Source organism: Myotis daubentonii, chromosome 2, assembly GCF_963259705.1.
Source record: "Myotis daubentonii chromosome 2, mMyoDau2.1, whole genome shotgun sequence".
Classification (NCBI taxonomy): Eukaryota; Metazoa; Chordata; class Mammalia; order Chiroptera; family Vespertilionidae; genus Myotis; species Myotis daubentonii.
In genome coordinates this window covers 182119904-182142917 of record NC_081841.1, presented here as the reverse complement: position 1 = coordinate 182142917, position 23014 = coordinate 182119904, and the positions used below count along the sequence as shown (strand labels likewise).

General features: G+C 43.4%; 1 protein-coding gene and 1 pseudogene across 5 annotated transcripts in view; one reads left to right on the top strand and one right to left on the bottom strand.

Annotated features, from left to right (window-relative positions):
* The window catches only part of CLYBL (citramalyl-CoA lyase), a 224912-nt gene that overhangs the window by 122283 nt on the left and 79615 nt on the right, over positions 1 to 23014 (bottom strand). The gene's annotated exons all lie outside the window — the stretch shown is intronic.
* Positions 18008 to 18122, top strand: LOC132228929 (U6 spliceosomal RNA; annotated as a pseudogene).

Genomic DNA, 23014 nt, shown 5'->3' with positions numbered 1-23014 from the left:
TTAGAGAGAGGAAGGAAGAATGCTAGAAGAGATAGAAACATCAGTGAGAGAAATATCATCGATTGGCTGCCTCCTGCAAGTCCCCTACTGGGGATCGAGCCTACAACCAGCGCATGTGCCCTGACCAGGAATTGAACCAGCAACCTCTTGGTTCATGGGTTGATGCTCAACCACTGAGCCACACCAGCTGGGCGATTTTCATGTTCTTTTTGCTGACCCTGGCATTATACCTGGCATATAACAGATGCTAATTAAATATAGACATGAATAAATAAATGAATGCAAAAGCCAAATACATTAAATCAGCTTTAAATAAATTTCCCTTCCTTACTTACATGATATTGACAATAATTATTGTAAAGCATTTTCAAAATTAGAAGAGCAAGTGAATGGGCCTCATCTCCTATTGCAGCCTAACCAATTGCAAATGTTTCTGGTCTTTCCATGGAACCGTAGTAAGATTTATCTCAATGTTCTGAGGTATTCTTCTTTTCTTCTTCAAAGCAAGCTAGAAAGTCATTTATTCTGTGGCTAGGCTTTTTATTTAAGTGAAGAAACTAAAGTCATCTTCAGCTTTTGAGCAAGGATTTGCTAGCCTATTTTGACTATACCAATCCATATAACTTTACAGTCCATGTTCACTTTTCTTTATGTAATACAACCTGCCAATGTCGGGCTGCCATCACACCCTCCACCCCAAACCCCTCTGGGGGACGCTCACTCTGGGGCTCCGGGTCTCTTGCAGGTGGGTGCTGCACTCCCATCCTCCCGGTTGTGGTTTCCTGGTCCTCCCACTGAGGCTCCAGGCGGTGGCACCTGCCCCTGGCTTCCCTGAAGAAGCATCTCGGGCTGCATGGGCTGCATTGCTGCCCCCAGGCCTCTGGGTCTCCTGCTCAGAGGCGCCCTGTCCCCCAGTCCTACCCACATGCAGAAGAAGCCATCTTGCACCTCTTCTTGGGCCTAGTATGGCCCGTCCTGAGAAAGATGAAGGGAAAGTGCTTCAAGTCCCAGGTTCTCACTCACAAAGAGGTCAGCAGTGCAGCCGAATGTTTTCTGCCCAGCATGGCCAGTGCCACGGCTGCCCAGGAAGGCCATTCACTCCCACCTGCCACCAGGCCGCCACACTGTCCACACACCTGCAGACTGTAGTGGTGCTGGTTCTACACACCTGCTAGTCCATTTATTGAATGGATGTCAACCCAGCAACCTGAGGCCTTAACTACCAACCTAGTGACCAGTTTCCTGAGTGCCCACAGGTACATCTTGAGATCCACAGCTATGGTGACAAGGCCTTGGAAAGCCTGCCATCCTCTAGCCAGCGGCTGGTCTGACAACAACACTAACAATATTAACACAGCACTGATGGGGGTGGGTTGGAGTGACGGTGTCACTTGGACTCAGGGCAGTCATACCTACAAGACACTCAAGTACAGGCTGAAAGTGGGCCAGGATGCAGTGCCCCCCTTTCTCCCTTCTCCCTAACATTTATCAATAGATGAACATCATGCTGTGCTAACTGACAGAAAAAGAAAAAGATTCACCAATGGGCCAATGACTCACCAATGGGCCAATGCCCATCTGCACTTTCTTTGGCCCCCACTGGAGGGGAGGAGAAGAGTGAGGATGTATCTTATGGCTTATCTTTCCCCTCCTCCCATTTATGTACATTTCCAAAGCCCATCAAACTTGGAAGATATTCAGCCCCAAGCAGACCCATGTATCTAAAGCACACAGAGGATACTATGCCTCAGAGAAACATTTAGGGCACGTGCCACTTGACCACCACTGCCTGTGTCCTTTCCTTAAACACAACTGATACTCAAGCAGATGGCTGACAAAGGAGTCCCACCTAACAGGCCAGGAAGAAAGGGTGAGTAAATGACCTCTAGGTGGAGGGTCTCTGGGCTAAGATCACATGTGCATTGTCTCTATATAAATGGCTGAGCACCTTTGTTGGTCACCAATAATGTGTAAGGCACATCACAGCCTGAGAAGACACTCTCTCCCAGCTTTAGGTCTCACATTTCTTAAAGATGAGAGAAGTCAGTCCAGAATGTTCTTTTCAGTGCTGGTTGTTTCGAGCTTAAAATGAGAAATGACCCCTTTTAAATAATTTTTTTATCAATTTCAGAGACGAAAGGATAGGGAGAGAGAAATAGAAACATTAATGATGAGAGAAAATCATTGATCGGCTGCCTTCTGCATGCCCTGCCGGGGATGGAGCCTGTAATCTAGGCATGTGCCCCGACTGGGAATCAAACCGTGACCTCCTAGCTCATAGGTTGGTACTTAACCACTGAGCCACGCCGGTCAGACGATGAGAAAGAACTTTTAATGCGGTTCTTCATCCTGGTCTACAGGACGAAGACAACTGGATGGTCCTTGCGTTCTGCTTTCTCTGGTGCAAAGAGCAAGGCCCTGCAGAACTTCTAGAACATAACTGTGCAGAAAGAAGTTTTCAGCATTCTAAAGCGAACAGCTATCTTGGGTGTTTAAAAAAACTGCTGTGTTTTAAGTATTGAGATAGACCCAGTTTATACTGAATGGGTTTTGAGAAATAGTCATCACAAAACACATTAAAAGCAGCATTGAGATCTGTCAATATTAATACTAATCCTCTCTGTAAAGGAAGGCCAAAAGGTCCTGTGAGGTCTATTGTAAGATTTAAAAGGACAATTTCTTTAGCTTGCATTTATTACATGTTGGCTGTGGGAGAGAGTGCTAGATGTATTTTTAAGTCCAGATCTCTTACCTGCCTGCTTCAAAGGAACTGGCTCATTTGCTAGGTGGCCTACTTTTGCTACTTTCTGGATCCTAGATCTGACCTGAGGAGGTTTGGGGGAGGGTGATGTGCTTCTGTTCATCCACTTTTTCCACTTGATTTCAGAAGATGAGGACCACACTCCTGTTTTATGAGAAGACCTTCTGCCCTGCCTCCCTCTGAAACCCGGATCTGAAAAAGGACCTGCAACCATGGAAGAAATGCAGACAGTCTTGATTTTATTGAGGAAGTTCAGGTTGTGGCCTCTTTCTTCTCAGCAATCACCATGCTGATTGTGAAAAAGCAAAATTTGGAAGATTTCCACTGTAGGAAATACTTTAAATATCTGTAATTATGCTTCAAATAAGCAAGTGAGGCAGGTATTCCCCAGACATAAAAAGTCTTTGAGGTATTTTCCTCAAATGAGGAAAAGAGGTTCTGAATATACTTTCTTGCACCCTTTTTGGCGGCACGAAGTAATGACCAGGGAACTTCCCTAGCGCGCTCCGCGTGCATGATGGGAGTCAGAATGTAAATGCTCGATGATGTCCTGTAGATACCTATGTCTTAGGAATGAGGGGGTGGGGGAGGAGGCAGCACGTGGACCAAGCCCCATGCTGGTTTGATTCTCACACCACGACCTGAGCAGTAGCTCTTCCCTTTCAGGTGAGGACAAGTAGCTGTGTCCTTCCCATGGCACCACTCTGCCACGATGACTCTCTCCAGTTTCAAGTCTGAAAAGCCTATCACTCACACCACTTCAGTTAGCATTTCCAGAACTAGGGCCAGGCCTGAGTAATCTATTCACAGATGTGCTTCAGAGACAATATCATCACCCCACAGTCACAGCTGATGATCAAAACTAGGATACTGCCCGACTGGCGTGGCTCAATGGTTGAGCGTTGACCTATGAACCAGGAGGTCACAGTTCGATTCCCAGTTAGGGCACACGCTCAGGTTGCGGGCTCCATCCCTGGTAGGAGGCGTGCAGGAGGCAGTCGATCAATGATTTCTTCTCATCATTGATGTTTCTGTCTCTCTCTCCTTCTCCTTTCCTCTCTGAAATCCATAAAACTATGTTTTAAAAAAAACGAGGATACTTAGGGGTTTCCACAACTTACAATAATCACTGCAAATATGAATTAAAAACCAGTTACATTGAGAATTATAACAATGGTGTTATAATACCCGGAGCCTGGCAGAAAGTTGGTGTTTCCTTAACTTGGGAACAGCACAAAAAAAAATTAATAAGAAGTCTCACATCTTATTCATTTTTAAATGATAATTTTATAAACCCTTATGATTGGCTATTAAGCCTTTAGCAGGATAGTAGTAATAATCATGAAATATACTCTAAAATTAATTCTGACATTCTGCCTCAACTTGTTTACATAAATATATCTGATGCATAATTTCATTAATATAAGCCCAACTACCCCTCTTTCAACAGAAAAACAAGACCTTCCACTGAAAAGATGGGATTCTATCTATCCATACCGAAAACGATCTTCCTCACGTCAGGACGACTAGCCCGTTGCCTTCTTACCCATGTGCAGGGGCTGAGTTAACAGGGCAGGAAACAGCAGCCCTAAACATCTACCCCATGGACATAGTGAGTAAACCACAAGCAAGAGGGCAGTAAACACACACCACCACAACGGCCTTTTCAAACTGTCCTGGTCCATCAGAACCCAAATCCAACTTTTCAATAACACCTAAATGTATGAATACCTAATAGACCTTGCATTTGCAATAAAGTAAACATTATGTACCTTTCCAAAATCAGCTCATAAAATACAATAGATATGTGACTGAATTTGTGGTGTGTTTTTTTAAACAGTTTAAAACACGTCCTAACCTGTTTAGAGATCAAAACAACCAAAAGAATTAACATTTGCCACGGGGTTTCTATAGCACAGTACTAAAATATTTCTCCATGTCTCTGATGGTTTCTCAATGAAGTTGGTTAGAAAAAAAAAAAAAGACAACAGAATCCAGTTTCTAACCTGTCCCTGACCATCCTGGGGCCAATGAATCCTCAACTCTCCCCCACAGTCTCAGTGATAGCACAAATTGGTAGCCCTCACTTGTCCCTTTCTCGATTTTGTTTCCTTTGAGAGCCATTCCTGAAACTTCCCCAAGCTTCGAGTTTCTGAATAAGAGACAGATCCAGTACCTTTAAAAAAAGTTAATCATGGCAATTCACTACCTTTTTTAAAAAATTGAATTTATTAGGGTGTCACTGGCTAATAAAATCATAAATCACCATCTTACTTACTGTTAGGTCTTTCCTTCTTTTACACCAGATTCCCTTCTGCCACCAACCTGAAAGTGGGTCTTCCCGGAGCCAAGCTCTCAGATAACGGTCAGGTTTGAGACTGGCCCTGCTCGTCAAAGATTAGAGAGCTGTCTGCAGCCTACGCTCTCCTTCCTCATAGCCAAGTAGGCCCAGTAAATGCTAATACTCAGCATGATGCATCAAGAACTCTAAGCCTCAGCCCTGGCTAAGCAGAAAATATCACAAATTTACTGGAATTATCTGTGGCACAAAAGAGAAGAGAAGGAATTAATCAAAGTCTCTCTCTTAATGCAAGGCTTGATTGAACCACCCCAATCCCTTTTTAAATAGGATCCTGGTGGTGAGTGACCCTGATGGCGTGCCCTGGTGAGATACACAAGGCACACTTGTTCCATTTTTTTCTCTTATGACCTCATTAAGGAGGATTTTGAATATTGTCCCTGAATATGAGAACAAAGTATCTTAAGACATCTCTAGCTTCTTATGTCTTTAGCCTTTTACTGCTGCGATGGCCTTTAGGGTCTGTGCTTGTGACTGGGTGCATTCGTGCTCACACTCACCTGCCCCCAAAACGAGAACCAGGCAAGGTCAGAGCTGCACACCTCTCAATGCGGAGACGGGCTAGTTCCCTACACGGCAAAGTTTTGCCAAGACCAACTTGGGATCCATTCTTTCTCGCGTCCTCTCCGAGCTGTAGCTGCCATTAATTAGCTCTGGCGGGCGTTTCTAGCTCTTGTCGAGGGAGGCTGCAGACTGCCAAATCTGCTAGTGTGAAAGTACTCCGCCGCCAGGAACGCTTTTCTCTAAGTGTTTGTTGATGCCACGCTTCGATTTAATATGGAAGATTGTATTTTACGCTGAGAAACAAACAGACAGATTTATAACAGAAGACTTGAAAGGCAAACAGGGGAAAAAGCAAGCCAAGGACTAGGCCTAAACGCAGTATTTTTATTGACTTCTTAGGAACCAAATAACCTAGCATATTAGTGTGTGCATTCTGCAACAGACATTCAGCCCCATTGTACTATTTAGAAGAGAATAAAAAGAAACCCTACTGTTTGAAACCCAGCGGAACATCCCCACAACAGGGCACAACTGTTCCCTCATGCATGAATGGGAAGGAGATGAAAGAAAAGATGGACTTCTGAGGTACAGCAAAAAACAAAGACAACAAAAGTGCTGATCATGAGGGAATGACACAACTCATTGCAGCAGAAAGGATGAGAGAAAGGAGCTCAGACAATGGTGAGGACAGCTAAGTGACATGTAGGAGAATTGAAAAATCTACAGAAGTGTCTTTTCTTTCCACCCTTGATAAAAAAACAATTAAATGTTGGTACATCTGTCATAAAAAAAAAGGGGGCTGAAACCTGTTAGCATCATTATGTATGGTAAACTTATACGCCCAAACTGTAACTCTGCAATTGAATGCTGCCACCTCTGTTTCTTACCCTTGCTGAAATGACTCGTTTTTATTTCTGACACTTTACATCTGCTTATGTTGTAAAAAATTGTAAAGGCGTGAGGAGTCCTGAAAAATGTGTGTGTACACATGTGTGGGGATGTGGATACAAAGGTTTAAAACACTCTGTGTAAAAGATGGGCTTTAGACATTTGTGTATAAACTCGGCTTTTGTTTATAAAATATTTTCTGCTTGACTCACATTATAATTACGGAGATAGTGGCCCGACATTTTGGATTGGTTTTCATTGAGTAGCAGCTCGAAACATTTTGGCTTTAAGTTTCCTTGCTCTCGAACTCCACTGCCAAGAAGAGATTGTTTGTAAACACTTAATATGAAGGAAGGAAGCTCATGATTCAATGCTACTTTGTTAGGTAAATGCCGTCATTTGTATGTGATGGGAATAATTACCTTTTGATGTTTCTGTTTTTCTTAAACAGAGGCACACCTGTCCACACTTTACTAATGTTGTGCCCTGCTAATGAAGTGTTCAGTGAGAAAATCCCATCAACCGAATATATTAAAAAAAAGTCACCATATGAAATCCCCACTAGATGTTTATTGCTCCGGAAGTCCACCAGCCTGGGAAAGTCACACTGTTTTAAAGTGAGCTCCTGGGCATTCTTCCTTGCTTGATAACGTGCAGCCCCTCACAAAAACCCCCAAAAGCAGTGACTGACCCTGTCAGAACGCCTGATTAATGGATAAACGCTGTAATTGATTAGCCGAGAAGTGTGAATTAAAACAGGGCACGGCATCAATAACCAGCTTCTAACAAAGGTGGTTGACGGAAAATGTAAAACAAGAGCTTGCGGCTATATCTCATCAAAGGCACGCTTTTCTTAAAACAGGGGAGAGGAGGGAAATAAACAGGCCTAGCGCCCTGTTCTCTGCGATGCTTTAATCTTTCCTTTGGTCAGGATGCTGCGAGGAGCTACCAGCTCCTCTAGGAACGCACTCCTCGGTCCACTGTCAGTCCACCTTTGGACAGCACGCAGTACGAGCCAGTAACGTTCCCGTTGTGCCGAGGCTTAAAGAAAAAGCACGTAAGAGTGCTAGTCTCTCTTCATTTTGTTTACTGGGAACTTTCTTCACTTACGTCCTCCTGCTTGCCCCAGTGCCCCTGAACAGATAAGAGGCGTCCCTCACTGGAACACGGCTTCCATCTGCTTGTGCAAGTGAAACATTCATCCATTTCCGTTCCTGCAGTCAGTCAGTCAGTCAGTCATCAGTTTCTGGGCTGAGCAGTACAAAGACGAATAAGGTTCACAGCAGACCGAGTTAATATAGACCCCACTCCTGCTTAAAATACATAGCAATATTGGATAATCTGAGGCAAAACAATTCTTTTAAAAGGGGTTTAATATATGGCTGAGCTTGAAACAAAAAGGAAATGAACTCTTCAAGTGCTGAAACAAAGCAGGGACTCAGGGCTGCGATGCTGTGTGCAGAGGGGTATCAGCCCTGGACCAAGACGGGAGGTGGAGTTCCACACCGGTGGGCCTGTGCAAGGTGAGGGAACTGGACCACGGACCCCTTAAAGAGTAATCTAGTCCACGAATACGGAACGAGAAGAATGATGTCCACCAACGGAACAGCAAGGCAGCTTGAGGTCTGGCTTGGGCTCTGAGAAAATAAATAAAGCCCATTGTATGAGTCAGCCAAACCACTTCTGGATATAATGGAAAGCACTGAAAGTGGGGTCTTCAAGAGAGATCAGTACATGTGTCTGTAAGCAGCATTCCACAACAGCTAAAATGTGAAAGCAACCCAAGTGTTCATCCCAGAGGAACGGATAAGCAAAATGTAGTGTACATGCAATGGAAGGTTATTCGGATTTAAAGAGGAAGGAAACTCTGACACACACACAACGTGGATGACCTTCAGGACATTAGGCTAAGTGAATAAGCCAGTCACAACAAAACAAATACTGTATGGTTCCACTTACCTGCGTGAGGTACTTAGAGTAGTCAGTCGTGGAGACAGACAGTAGCGTGGTTGTCCTCCGGGCTGAGAGGAGGACGGAGTGGGGAATTGTTATGTAATGGGTATGGCGTTTGATAAAATAAAGTTCTGGAGATGGATGATAATTATGGTTGTAACAATGTAAATGTACTTAGATGACAACAAATTGTACACTTAAAAGTTGTTAAAGTGATACATTTTGTTAGGTGTATTTTACCTCAATAAAACAAAATTTAAAAAATAAAGTCAATAATCTATATTATAAAAGGCCAGTGGCTGTAATGCTGTAACGACCAAACAACCGGTCACCAAGAGCTGCATGGAGCACCTCTCAGGCCCTACCAGGGTACCAGCAGCATAGGCAGAGCGTCACGGGGCACCAGCAGCGTCCAGGAGCATGCGAGGCATGGGGGGTGAGGGGCAGCGGACATGCCCCTGATGGCAGGCTAGGCCTAGAGGACCCTACACACTCACAATTTAATCATGTGCTGGGCCTCTAGTCATAATATAAAATACTTATAAAAGTTCATAAGGTTGGCTGAATATTAGATCAAAATACTAAAATCAAAAGCAGAAACATGGCTGATCACTAAGTGTTTCTCTCCACTTCCTTTCAAAAACCCACATTAATGGGGAGAGGAGTATAAACCCATAGGAGCAGATATAATGGAGGAAGAAACCCCTTATAAAAGATGTCCACAAATTTGGAAAAAGGAAAGTGAATCAACAGAGGAAACACTAAGTACTAACCGCCAGCAGTATTGGGGACAAAGAGGTGTTTCCATAAGAGAATTCTGGGGAAGCTTAAGAACGGAGGGTCCAGGTACCTCTGAAGGCAAGGTTGTGGGTTTAAACAAAAGGATTGTTTGAAAATCTGTATAAAGAGCACGTGGACCCTCCCCCATTAACTTCTCCATTCCAGTGGAGCAAAAGAAGTAACAGAAGAAACGGAACCAAAACAGCTTCCAATTGTGGATGCCGAGCAATGGGGAGGAGTTGGTCCAGGAGGCGAAAATTAGGAGGAAGTGAAAGTCTGCATTTGGGAAGCTGGCATTCCCCAGGCCCCTTCCCCTTGGCTTCCAGAACGCGGCCAGCCTGGTTTTATCCCCAGAAGCCCGAAGGGTGGAAGATGCCTCTCTGAGTAACAACGAAGGGCCTAAGGCCGCGGTCGGCAAACCGCGGCTCGCGAGCCACATGCGGCTTTTGGGCCCTTGAGTGTGGCTCTTCCACAAAAGGCCACGTGCGGGCATGCGTGCAGTGCGATCGAAACTTCGTGGCCCATGCGCAGAAGTCGGTATTTTGTGGAAGAGCCACACTCAAGGGGCCAAAAAGCCGCGTGTGGCTCGCGAGCCGCGGTTTGCCGACCGCGGCCTACAGTGAGGCCCATCGATGAGCACACACAGAACTCTCTGTTGGTGTTTAAGCTCCTCATTCTCAAACACAGACTGATCGCTACAAGCCAGACACGGATGGGAGGCACTAATGGGAAAGATAGGCCACAGCGACCAGACAGGGCATGCAAGAGAAACAGACCGTGCAGAGAGCAGAAGAGAACGAACAAAACACTTACTATTGATATTTTAAAAGAAATAAGACAGTACAGCTGAAGAACAACAATATTACTTAAAAAAAAAAATTAGAGAATGTGGAAAAGCTATCAGAAATAAAAGTATGAAAGCAAAATACTTTTTCTTTGAAAGTAGTGGAAGATAAAGTTGAAAGCTTCCAAAAAGTTGAACTAAAAATGGAAAATAGAAAAGATACAAAATGAGAGAATAAAACAGGTCCAAGCCGAAACCGGTTTGGCTCAGTGGATAGAGCGTCGGCCTGCGGACTGAAAGGTCCCGGGTTCGATTCCGGTCAAGGGCATGTACCTGGGTTGCGGGCACATCCCCAGTGGCGGATGTGCAGGAGGCAGCTGATCGATGTTTCTCTCTCATCGATGTATCTAACTCTCTCTATCTCTCTCCCTTCCTCTCTGTAAAAAATCAATAAAAATATTAAAAAAATAAAATAAAAAAATAAAACAGGTCCAACATTCAAGCAATGAGAGTTTGAGAAAGAGGAGCTAGAAAAAAGTGGGGAAAATAAATTTATAAGAGAAATACAAGGAAAGCTCCCAGAACTGAAAGTCAAGTTTCCAGGCTGACAGGCCTATTGAAACCTACATAATTATTAAAAATGACTCCCACTAAAGTATATCATTGCAAAGTTTGAGAAGACCAGGGATAAAGATCTTAGAATATTCAAGAGGGGAGAAAAATTTCATATAAAAAGGGATGGAGAAGACACGGGATGAATGCCTTTAAACATTCTCTGAGAAAAATTTTTCCAAAGAAAACATTCTCAATGAAGTCTACAGAACATTGAAGATATTTTCAGATGTATAAAGTGACACAAAAAGTTTTTCCTGTCAAATATCCTTTTTCACATAACTACTAGAGGATATGCAACCCCAAATGAAGAAATAAGCCAAGAAAGAACACTTGGTTTGGAGAGTCAGTCACAAAAATCAGGATTATAGATAAGAAAAGTCCTAGAAACATAAAAATGCAACTGGCCTAGAAAGTAACAAGTTCAGGATAGAAGGCTACAGAAAGGATTCTTAAACAGTTTTTAAAAAAGGAAAAGATACATTGCTTTAAATATGGACTTTATCAGAGAGTTTGGAGAAAAAATTAGTTTTAACTAAGTAGAAAATAAGGTCAATAAAATATAGAATCAGTGATGAACTCTAGGGGAACAAAAGTTGTATGAGAAAGGAAGAAGTTGTACAAGAATAGAAACAGCCCTGACCGGTTTGGCTCAGTGGATAGAGCGTTGGGCCGTGGACTGAAAGGTCCCGGGTTCGATTCCGGTAGAGGGCATGTACTTTGGCTGCAGGCTCGATCCCCAGTAGGGGGCGAGCAAAAGGCATCTGATCAATGTTTCTCACTCTCTATCCCTCTCCCTTCCTCTCTGTAAAAAGTCAATAAAAACATATTAAAAAAAAATAGAAACAAGGATAGTGTAGTATGTGGCTCAGCTGTGAACAGTATTTTCATTGGCATAGGATAAACACAAAAGTGTGTAGTGTGTTTATACAGGGGTATGGTATGACAAAGGAGATGATAGTACATCTTGTTTTTCAGATGTACTATCTTATTTTTATAGGAAGAAGTCACGGGATAATGTCTAAAATTGAAGTAAAAATCAAGAGTAACAGTATATTATTTAAAAGCATGGAGGTGAAACACCAAAAGAATTCAAAGTAGTTGCTTGGGAAGCTAGGAGTCAGACATGGGGTCTAGGGCGGGGGGAAAGGGGAATGGAGGGGAGGAGGGCTTTCTTTCTTTCTTTCTTTCTTTCTTTCTTTCTTTCTTTCTTTATATTAATTTCAGAGAGGAAGGAAGGAGAAGAGAGAAACATCAATCATGAGAGAGAATCATTGATCAACTGCCTCCTGCATACCCCCTACTGGGGATTGAGCCCGCAACCCAGGCATACGCCCTTGACCGGAATCGAACCCGGGACCCTTCAGCCCGCAGGCTGACGCTCCATCCACTGAGCCACACTGGCTAGGGCCAGAATTATTTGACTTTTAAAACTCTATATCTTGTATCAGTTCATAAAAATTTAAATATCCTTTTTTTTTTTTAATCAAGCAGCATTTCCATATACCAGCAACAATCAAGCACAGATTTTGTAAGAAGGACACAAGTCTTGCCTTTGTGGCTTTAAGATCTTAGTTGCACTGAAAATAGGCAAAGAGATAAATTGCAACACAACATTGTAAGTGCTAATACTGAGTCATTATTTAGGAAAATGTTTTTTGAGAAATCTAATAAACTCAGTTTGGTATACACAAAGTTTGAGCAGCCATACAAATATCCACGATAAAATAAGATTCTGAGACCATCATAAATAAAAAAGATATTATCTTCAAGGGAAAAGACTTGGAGGAAAAGGCACTCTGGGCAGCATCGGGATTTTAGGGTCCACTGAAGGATGAAGACCCCTTTTAGGGAAACAGAAAAGGATGCTCCTACAGAAGGATGAAATCCAGGGAGATTAGGGTCATTGATACTGGGGGAGAGGGAAGAGAGTTTTGAGAAATAGAACATGATATACAGCACCACAGAGCTGGAAAGAGTCAACTAGCATGAGGATGAAAAACAGGGGCTTGGAGCCCAGCTGGTATGGCTCAGTGGTTGAGCCTTGACCCAGGAACCAAGAGGTTACTGGTTTGATTCCTAGTCAAGGCACATGCCTGGATTGCAGACTCAATCCCCAGTGGGGGTGTGTGCAGGAGGCAGCCGATCAATGATGCTGGTCTCTCATTGGATGTTTCTATCTCTGTATTCTTCTCCCTTCCTCTCTCTCTAAAAATCAATAAAAACATATTTTAAAAACAAATAAACAAAAAAACCAGGGGCTTGGATTTGGCAATACTGAAGGCATCTGAGACCTTAGGGGTCAGTTTCAGAGTAAGAGGGATGAACACGGCCCTAAGGGGCTAAGAATTCAATGGGACTTTGATGGAAGATAGGGAAGGTGGATGCAGACTACTGTACAAGAAGTTAGGCATCAAGAGAAGTTGGAACAGCTTAGGAAAGTTTATGTTTTATCTCATTTTTGACAGGCATGTGTGTAGAATATCTTGTAGGCTGTGGAGAAGATTTCCACAGAGGGGCAAGGAGTAAAAAACAAGAAGAGAGCCCAGCCAGCGTGGCACAGTGGTTGAGTGTCAACCTATGAACCAGTAGGTCAGGGTTCGATTCCAGGTCAGCGCATATGCATGTGTTGTGGGCTCGATCCCCAGTAGGGGGCATGCAGCTGATCAATGATTCTCTCTCATCATTGATGTTTCTCTCTCTCAGTCTCTCTCTCTGAAATCAATAAAAAAAAATTTTTTTTAAAAAAAAGAAAGAGGGGCTAAATTGGCCACCAGATTCCCCAAGGAGAAGGAGGAAGTGAGGAGGGGGTAACACTGGAGAGGAAGAATGGCTCTTCTCCCTGAGGAAAGTAGGAGGCAGGAAGCAGGTTGCTTTCAGAGTGGAGGGGTAGGAGACTGAGCCTAGGCCTGCCCTTTCAGAGACCAAGGATTACTCCTTTTGCCTTGAAGAAAAGGATATTTAAATGAGAGGTAACTTAGAGACAACCATAGAGAAACTTGATGATTAAGGAGGCTGATCTTATACATTCCCCAGTGGCAGGAAACTGGTTGGGAGCTATGGGAATAGTACAGATGAGAAGAGGCAGACCAGTAGGGTGATGGTAGCAGCAAGGAGACAAAGGCTGGACAAGGGTGGTGAGGTCAGTGGTCACTATGAAGCTGGTGAAAGAATAGCAAAGGGAAAGGGCAAAGAAAAGGACTGAGAAAACTGATGGGGTTTGGAAAAGCAACATCCCTGGAAAAATAGCCCCCCTTTGCCTCTCCCTGCTAGATAAAAACTCACACATTTCCTAGGGTCCTACATTGACCTCAGAAGTCTCAATGACAAAGACCACTGACAAAAATGCTGTGCAGTATAAATAATAACAGCTTTATTATTCCCCCAGCTTCACTGGGGCGGAGAAAAGTAGCAGACGGTCCTCGGAAAGAACAAATGTTAGTGCTGTTCAGTCCAGAATGCAACCGGCACATTGCTCTGGGCCTCTGGAGGGGAAGGAGAAACGCTGTCCAATCTCAAGTTTCTTTCAACGCAAACAAAGAAAAACCCAAACCACCAATTTAAAGATAGGTAGGAGCGGCACCACCCACTGAAATGCAGGAGGAGGGCTCTCCTCTCCTCTCGACCACATCTTTCCTATCACTTCATTTCATACAGCTGCTCACCGGCATTTCTTTTTACTGAGAGAATTCACACATCAAAGTCTATAAAATAAATTCCCACCTCTCCTCAAGAATTTGGAGAGGGTTGGCAATCTCTGGGAGTTAAATATTTATAAAAGGTTATAATCTTTCAAAGAAAGAGAAATCAAGCTGAGAAGGCGAGAAAAATTTGGTAAGAGAGAAAACAAACGTTCAACTACAGCTTTATAGGAAGACACAGGAAAGAAAGAGCATGGGGATTATTTTGAACACCTGTTCTTGCTAGGAACATTTTTTTTTTGCATGCTATTTCATGAGGAAGGAAGGAAGGAAGGAAGGAAGGAAGGAAGGAAGGAAGGAAGGAAGGAAGGAAGGAAGGAAGGAAGGAAGGAAGGAAGGAAGGAAGGGAGGGAGGAAGGAAAGAAGGGAGGGAGGGAGGGAGGGAGGGAGGGAGGGAGGGAGGGAGGAAGGGAGGGAGGGAGGGAGGGAGGGAGGGAGGGAGGGAGGAAGGAAGGGGTACAAGCTGAAAAGGAGCAGATATACTTCCCATTGGCCAGGAAATAGGCAGAGCGAGGTTCTCAGGTCAACGAGAAACACAGAATACGGAGGATGACAATGTCAGCTGTAACAAGTACTACAAACCCAGTGGTTTAAGCAACAGAAATGGGTTATCTTGCATTTCTGGGGCTAGAAGTCCGAAATCAAGGCAGGGCTGGTTCCTTCTGAGGGCGGAGGGCAGGATATGTTCTGGGCCTCTCCCCTTGGCTTGTAGATGCCCTCTTCCCCCTGTCTCTTCACACAGTCTTCCCTCTAAGCAGGTCTATCTCTGTGGCCAAATTTACCTTTTGTTGAAGGACACCAGCCATATTGGATGAGGTCCCACCCTAGTAACATCGTCTTATTATTTACATCTGCAACAACTCTATTTCCAAATAAGCACATTCTGCATACTGGGAGTTAGGATTTCAACATATGAGTTTCGGGGAGAGACACAATTCATCCCGTAACAACAGCTAATATTCGTTGGCTCTTACTGGGTGCCAGACACTGTGCAATGCACATTCCATATAATCCTCTTAACCTATTATCCCTACTCTGTAAATGAGAAAGATGAGGCACAGAGAGGTTAAGTCATTTGCCCAAGATCAAACAGCTGGTAATTAATGGAGCTAAGATTTCAGAACCTGGTCCCTATGGGTCTAAAGTGCTAACCACTACCCTCTGCTCTGTATATAATAAGACAGTATTCCACCCATTCAGATATCTTTGTAATAGAATCAATAAGTGAATGCCCAAGTGAATGAATGAGTGAAGTACCTGAATGCAGAAGGAGCAAACTTGATGGGTGGTTCAGAATTTCTGTACAGTGAGGTAGGGACATTGTCCAAAGCACCCAGCAGGTTACCAGTAGCATCCTCAAGTCCAGGGTGAATGCTAAGGGCATCTAGCAGAGCCTCTAAAAGTCCAACAGAATGTTTGGTGGCAGGAGACACAGCATTAATGATTTGTGTGTGCCCCAACGCTAATGAAACAATTCTGAAATGATGATATTTGGGAAGCTAGCCTGGAAAAACACATATTTTGGGCAACTATACAAACCACCAGGCTTTATCAACTGCCTAATACAAGGACAGCTGTCATTTCAGCAGCAATACGATTAACTGCCATTGCAAAGAGAACTTTTTTCAGTAACTAGTGTTTTAAACTCTAAAATGTGTTTTTGTTATAAAACATACCATTGTAAATGATCATTCAAAATCATTAATCTGAAAATCAAGGCCAACCCTCACCCTAAAAAAAAATCATGTCATATAGCACTTAAAGTACTCAAATTAAACTAAATGTGCTTTGGGGGGGGGGCAGGAGGGGGGCGTGGAAAGAGAAAGAGAAAATACTTTGAACAGTATGCCTGGCTCTGCCACTTAACTCACTAAGAAGAAAGAAAAGATGTAAGTCAGTCTGTGAAAGTCTCCCAGATCCTCTGAGTCTCCCATCCTGTCTTGGGGACTAAATGTGATGCCTGAGTTTAAAATAAAATATTAAAATATGCATCTCTGACTCTAAATGCATACTACTGTGCATATTAACCAGCCCTGCCTTAATTTCAGACTTCTCCTTCTGACACTTAGCAGAAGAATGGAGATCTGCTTCAGGAAAACAACTCTGTGACCCATTTAGTGACATGCTGGTCTAACAGAACATCAGGACAGATTTGAGCTTGACTAGACGCGACTTTCCCTTTACCAACTGTCTTTATGCCAAACGCCCAAGAAAGATGCAGTTACTCCATATCACCTTCCACACATGATCCTTTATTGCTAAGTTTTTGTCTCAGAAATATATGGCACAGATAATCCAAAATTACCAAGAATCCAAAAGCCAGCCCCTGTGCTTCCCTGACAAGAAAACCATAACCACAACCATTCAACGCGGGGCCCCTCGGGCTGCAGACCAGGCAAGAGATCTAGAAGGTGGTAGACAATTTACACCAAGTTTTGAAACATTTTTTATATTTTTGCTCTTCTGGGTATATTTCGTTCAGGTTTACATTATCCCTTTTCCAGTAGCTTTGCCATCTTGTGTGTTTGTTCAATTGCGGTAAAATATATATAATACAAAATTTACCATTTTAACCGTTTCTAAGGATACTGTTCTGTGGCACTGCATACATTCACATTACTGTGCAGCCATCACTATTATCCATCTCCAGAACTTTCATCACCATCCCAAACTGAAACTCTATACTTGTTCAAAACTAACTTCCCATCCTCCAGCCCCTGCTAACCATTATTGTATGTTCTATTTCTTTGGGTTTGACTACTCTTGGTACCTCAAGCAAGTAAAATCATACTGTATTTGTCCTTTTCCATCTGATTTATCTCATTTAGCACAGTGGTTCTCAACCTTCCTAATGCCGCGACCCTTTAATACAGTTCCTCATGTTGTGGTGACCCCCAATTTCATTGTTACAAATTGAACATAATTAAAGCATAGTGACTAATCACAAAAACAATATGTAATTATATATGTGTTTTCCGATGGTCTTAGGCGACCCCTGTGAAAGGGTCGTTCGACCCCCAAAGGGGTCTCAACCCACAGGTTGAGAACCGCTGATTTAGCATAATACTGTCAATATTCACCAGTGTTGTAGCTTTTGCCAGAATTTCCTTCCTTTTTAAGGCTGAATAATAGTCCATTGTATGGATATACCAGTTTGTTTATCCATTCATCCATCGATTGACACCTGAGTTGCTTCTACCTTTTGGCTACTGTGACTAATGCTGCTATGAATATGGGTGTGTAGGTGTCTGTTAAGACTCCTTCTTTCCATTCTTTTTGGTGTTTATACCCAGAAGTGGAATAGCTGATCATGTGGTAATTCCATATTTAATGCCTTCATTGTATTTTGCTTACATGTAATGTTGTCAACATTGTAAATGTTGTAAACAGATGCATCCTTGCAATCTGTTTGGTTGGGTGAAGGCAGCTGAGGTTTCTAAATGCTTTAGATCAGCGGTCACCATCAGGTGGTCCATGGACCACTGGTGGTCTGTGAGGTCCAAACGGTTGGCGACCACTGCTTTAGATAACTGAGAGTCACCTCAACGTTTTCAAAATTTGGTTGTGTGCACAATGCTAAGTGAGATAAAAAGCTAAGAGCTAGGGATGACCTGTGCAGATGAAGGAAGTCAGTCTGTTAACCAAGTTCTTAATGATCTGGAACAGTGCTCACTTTGGCAGCACATGTACTAAAATTGGAATGATACAGAGAAGATTAGCATGGCCCCTAGGCTGAAAACCAAGGCTGACATGCAAATTCGTGAAGCATTCCACATTTTGCTTTTCTAATACCTGTGGGTGGTAAAACTGAGGCTGGATAAGGAAGTGCCTTACTCAATCAAGGGCCCTCCCATCCTCAAGCCCCAGCCCTAACTCCTCCTTCAAAAACAAAAAAAATCTGGGACAATCAAATGGTCTGCTGGATTAATTTCATATTTATTGAGTGCTGACTGTCCAACAGCCTCCAATCTTGGGCTGTGGATCTATCTTTTTTGGGATTGTCTGTACATTGCTGGGTCCCTGGTGCACAGAAAGTACTCAACACATTGGTTGGTTTCCCTGTTCACAGGTCATAATGTGAACACAGAGCCTATCAAAGAAAGAAATGCATTGCATTAGACCAGGGAGCCTTTTTTCTGCCAGGGGCCATTTGGGTATTTATGACATCATTGATGGGCCATACAAAATTATCAGCTTAAAAATTAGCCTGCTGTATTTGGTCAAACATTTAATTAATTCCCCCTAATCCCTTGGCAGGGCCAGACCAAATGATTTCTCGGGCCTTATATGACCCGCGGGCCGGATGTTTCCTGCTCGTGCTTTAGACAAACAATTTAATGACATGATCAGTATTTAAGTCCTAATTAGCATCCAAATTAGTTTATAATCGTAATTTAGATTTAGAGGAAATCAACCTATTCCCACTGGGCTATTTTAAAATTCAGACCTGGGCTTTAAATGGTTCAAGACATCTCTATAACTAAACCACTGAACTCCCCAAAAGAGAATGACACCATCAAAGTAATCTGAATAAATCTCTCCTTTACTCTTCGCTATAATGTGTCAGAAAAAGAAAAAAGACATCTAAAGGACTAGAGGAAATGAATGGCGCGCTCACAGAGGAGGAGAGGGAAGATCTGCACATCATTAATGCGTGAAGATGGCTTAGCGCTTCCTCAGGGCTGGGTACGGCCATCAGGGCTTCCCGCCTGCACAGCACTGGCTTCTCCAGAAGTCAGTGACCACTGCAGACACAGAAGTATTTCTCTTCACATAGCTTTGGTTTTGTTTTATAAATATAAAATTCATGGAACATATAGGCGTTCTACATGTGTTTATGAATGCCACACATTATTATACTGGTACACTAGAGGCCTAGTGCATGAAATTTGTGCATGGGGGTCAGAGGATCCCTCAGCCCAGCCTGCACCCTCTTGCAATCCAGGACCCATCGGGGGATGTCCGACTGCCGGTTTAGGCCCGATCCCGCAGGGGGACCTAAACTGGCAGGCGGACATCCCTCTCACAGTCTGGGACCGCTGGCTCCTAACCACTGGCCTGCCTGCCTAATTGCCCCTAACCACTCACCCGCTTGCCTGCCTGCTTGATTGCCCTTAACCACTCTGCCTGCATGCCTAATCACCCCTAACTGCTTGCCTGCCTTCCTGGTCGCCCCTAACTGCCTCTGCCTTGGCCCCCGCCACTGCGGCTTCATCTGGAAGGACATCCAGAATGACGTCTGGAAAGTTGTCGTTTGGCTGTCTGGTCTAATTAGCATATTATGCTTTTATTTTTATAGATGTACAAGTTTTTTCATGCCTACTGACATATTAAAGAAAATTTCCCAATCAGTCAATAGGAGAAGACTAAGGTCAAATTCTCTATTCTACTCTAAACACAGAAGATGAGTTTTTGAGGAAAAAAACAAATTCTTTATATGAAAGCAAATTTTTAGCCCTGGCTAGTGTTGCTCAGTGGTAGAGTGTCAGCCCCTGCACCAAAGGGTCTTGGGTTCGAATCCAGGTCAAGGGCACGTACCTGGGTTGCAGTTCTACACCTGGCCCTTGTTGGGGCACGTATGGGAGGTAACCAATCAATGTGTCTCTCTCAAATTGATGTTTCTTTCTTTCTCTCTCTCCCCCGCCCTCCCTTCCACTCTCTAAAAATCAATGGAAAAAGTATCCTCAGGTGAGGATTAACAACAACAAAAATTTATATGAAGATTTTTCTGAATAAATTTCCTATAGAGAAAAGAATATATTTATGAAACAAATGCCATTCAAAGAGATCTACACATTAAAAAAACAAGAGTTGCAAGGCAGGAAGAAATAAAAAAAAAAAAAATCACCTGACTTCACATAAGAGGCTATGGTCAATCAAATAGAGGAAGCACTGTGGAGTTGGTGGCCCAGGAAATAAAGGGTGAAGGGGTGAACGGAAACACAAACAGGGTGGCAGAGCAACCTACAAAATAAAGATAAGCTTAGAACTACTGACGTTGTTATGATAGCCTGGATCCAGGGAAATTCCCATTTCCACTAGATTACACTTTTATGAGAAAGTATCATTTTCTGTTGAAAAGGTATATGCACATGGTTCCAGAAAGCTACCAGAGTTCCTAGTGAACAGTACTCCTCTCACTCACCTCACCGCCCTGTCCCCAGTTCACCTCCGTGAAGCCCACTGATGGTACCAGCTCCTTGTGTAACTGAGCTAAGTACTCAGACAGAAGTCCAGACGCTCTAAAGGCACCTCCCGACGTCCAAGTATATGACCTGGAGCCATGAGGGGGCACTTTCCAGGGAGCATCTTAACTATTTCCTGCACACCTGCTCTAAGGCAGGAAACCTCAAGGCTTCCAGTGTTTAATCCTGAACTTGCAGGGAATTCTACATGCGGCTTCCTTTTTCAATGCTGAGCCAATTCTTTTTTTTTTTTTTATAATTAAATCTTTATTGCTGAAAATATCACATATGTCCCCTTCCCTGCCTCATTGACCCCTTCTAGCCCGCCCCCGCCCGCCTGAGCCAATTCTTTAAAAGCCCCAACTAGCCCTAACCGGTTTGGCTCAGTGGATAGAGCATCGGCCTACGGACTGAAAGGTCCCAGGTTTGATTCCGGTCAAGGGCATGTACCTTGGTTGCGGGCATATCCCTAGTAGGAGATGTGCAGGAGGCAGCTGATCGATGTTTCTCTCTCATCAATGTTTCCAACTCTCTATCCCTCTCCTTCTCTGCAAAAAATCAATAAAATATATTTTTTTAAAAAGCCCCAAATAGCCCAGCCAGTGTGGCTCAGTGGTTGAGCGTCAGCCTATGAACCAGGAAGTCATGGTTAGATTCTGGGTGGGGGCACATGCCAGGGTTGCAGGCTTCATCCCCAGTGTGTGGGGCATGAAAAAGGCAGCTGATCAATGACCCTCTTTCATCATTGATGTTTCTGTCTCTCTCCCCATCTCCATTCCTCTCTGAGATTAATAAAAATATATCTAAAAATAATAATAAATAATAAGTAAACTAAATTTTTAAAAGACACGTGATGAAAAGCAGTGCCTAACACATAGTAAGTAGTTGTTGAACAAATGGGATGTGGCTCTAAAATCTGACATACCTGGGTTCAAATGTTGGCTGCCACTTATGGGGGCGCCTGAGTCCTGCTTCACTCATGGGGTAGCACATTGCTGCTGCTACGTTGCTGGAACTCCGTGAGACAGCGTGTGTGACGTGAGCAGAGGTCCTGACACACGTCACATGCGGTGTAACTGACAGCTGTCATTACTGCTGCCATGAGCGATCCGTAACCTCCACAGACTTTTGGTCACAGAGATCATTTGGAGACTTGGTCCCCGAGGGCACAGGCTGTCACGGAAACATCTCTACGTTTGCCCCATGCTGGGGTGAAGTGACAATCGACACAGGCTCACGGCTGTTTGACATCATCCTCGGCAACATCACTGAGGTCATGTCAACTTCCTCTGTACAGAGAGGGGGAATCCACAGCCCAGACTGACACCCACAAAGCAATCCTGACAATCAGGGTGGGGAAAATCCAACTTTTCCATCATGAATAAGAAATTATTTGCTTTAAAGTTCTTTCATGCTGTGCTCAGAGGAACAAGAGAATATATTGACTGTGCCCCACAAATACATAGAAAAGAAAAGCATTCAAATGTTGATTTTTGAGGCTTTATGTTTATCACTGCAGCAAATACACACCTGGCTTTAGCGAGGCCTTGGGGTAAAGGCCAGGCTCCTTCCTTCCTTCCTTCCTTCCTTCCTTCCTTCCTTCCTTCCTTCCTCCCTTCCTTCCTTTTTTTTAAAGAATTTTTGTGAGTTTATTTGAGTCAAAATGTCAACAATTTCCAGGAAGCAGAACCTCAACGTATTGAAAAAATGCTCTGGATAACGGCAGTTTTTTTCACCTTGTTTTATAAATTACAACCAAAGGAGGAGGTGTAAGTGGATTATTTCATCCACAAAATACAAAAACCCATGACCGGCAACATATTCAAGAGTCGCAGTGTGGAAAGGAATACGAAGGCTCCACACAGCCCAGCTGTGTGTGGAAGTTGTCTGTTGCTAGACTTTGTAGCACAAGGGCTGTCAGAGCACTGAACTGTGAAGAGTCGCAATACCAGACTGTCCCGCACCAACACAACCTCAGACCATCCTCGCGCTCCCACATCCTGGGTCCTGTGCCCAACAAGGGGGGTTTACAAGTAGCCATTTAGCACCTTCCTTGAGGTATTTTTACACTGTGTTGTTGCCTTTCCTGGGAAGGGGAAGAAACAAGAAGGCTGAAAAACATTTTCTCTTCCTTGCCACAATTTGAAATAAGAAAATGTAATCACTTTAGGTTTTTCCCGAAAAAAAAATGGCAATGTTTAAAACCTCTTGTGTGTCAATGACGAAGGAAAAAAACATTACTCCTAAAAAATGGCTCTTTCATAGAACATCGGGGTTAGTTTGTGAGTGGCACGTTTTTAAAACATTTAATCAGTGATCTGAATAAATGTCAACACCTTCTGGCGCTGTGCTATAAAATGTGAACCTTGTCAACAGCAACAGAGGAAGGTGACGCACTGGGGACACAGAGCTTTTATGCTGACACACAGTAATAATATAATTTTAAAATTTATCATCTGTTTAGCTGCAAGCAACAACAATTAATCT